The sequence below is a fragment of the Macaca mulatta genome, chromosome 11 (genome assembly GCF_049350105.2).
Source record: "Macaca mulatta isolate MMU2019108-1 chromosome 11, T2T-MMU8v2.0, whole genome shotgun sequence".
Taxonomy (NCBI): domain Eukaryota; kingdom Metazoa; phylum Chordata; class Mammalia; order Primates; family Cercopithecidae; genus Macaca; species Macaca mulatta.
In genome coordinates, this window is record NC_133416.1 from 100,266,888 (window position 1) to 100,268,115 (window position 1,228).

A 1,228-nucleotide genomic window follows, 5' to 3' on the forward strand; every position below is an offset into this window, starting at 1 on the left:
TATAGGCATGTGCCACCACACCTGTCTAATTTTTGTATTTTTTATAGAGATAGGGCTTTACCACGTTGCCTAGGCTGGTCTTGGAACTCCTGAGTTCAAGCAATCTGTCCACCTCAGCCTCCCAAATTTCTGGGATTAGAGGCACTAGCCATGGTTCCTGGCCTTTAAACCTTTTATTATGGAAAATTTCACATGTGAAATAGAGTATTTTAAAACAAATCCCAGTCATCATATTTCTCTACCTGTGAATATTTCAGTATGCTTCCCTCATGCATAAGAACTTGAGAAAAGAAACATAACAATAACATTGTCATGCTTCCAAAGAATAATATTTAATATCCAGTCCAAGTTTAACTTTTCTTGATTGGTTCAAGAGTATTTCTATGGCTGTTCAAATAAAAATTCAAACACAGTGCAGACATTACATATTTTGCATATTCTCTTGTCTGTTTTTTGCTCGCCTCAGCAGCACATATACTAAAATTGGAATGATACAGAGAAGATTAGCATGGCCCCTGTGCAAGAATGACATGTAAATTTGTGAAGCGTTCCAAAATTAATTAATTAATTAATTGAAATTAAACTTTTTTTAGTCCGGACGCGGTGGCTTATGCCTGTAATTCCAGCACTTTGGGAGGCCAAGGAGGGCGGATCACAAAGTCAGGAGATCCAAACCTTCCTGGTTCACACAGTGAAACCCCATCTCTACTAAAAAAAAAAATACAAAAAATTAGCTGTGCATGGTGGTGGGCGCCGCTAGTCCCAGCTACTCGGGAGGCTGAGGCAGGACAATGGTGTGAACCCAGGAGGCGGAGCTTACAGTGAGCCGAGATCGTACCACTGCACTCCAGCCTGGGCGACAAAGCGAGACTCTGTTTCAAAAAAGAAAAAAAATTTTTAAGTCTCTTTTAATGTATGATAGTTCCCCTTCCCTTGTGTTTCCTCCCTTTTCTAATGCTTTTAACTCTGGGATCGTGAATTAACTTTGTAACATGCTATGTGTTCATTGAAGAAGTAAGGCTGTTTGTCCTGTTGAATTTCTTACATTCAGGATTGGGCTGGCACTTTTCTCCTGCTGTCATTAATGGGTTCTTCCACCACCCATACTTCCTGTAAGCTGATAGTTTGTTGAAGAGGCTAGGCTAAATTCAGGTTCAAGTTTCTTTTTTTTTTTTTTTTTTAATTTGTTTTTATTTTTTCTTTGTGGGATATATATACATACACACAC

The 1,228-nt window shown here is 38.8% G+C and overlaps 1 non-coding gene across 1 annotated transcript; it reads left to right on the forward strand.

Annotated features, from left to right (window-relative positions):
* Positions 1-453: 453 nt before the first annotated feature.
* On the forward strand, positions 454-560 carry LOC114671259 (U6 spliceosomal RNA). Its single transcript, XR_003721133.2, has one exon. It is a non-coding gene; the product is annotated as a U6 spliceosomal RNA (small nuclear RNA).
* The last annotated feature ends 668 nt before the right edge of the window (positions 561-1,228 follow it).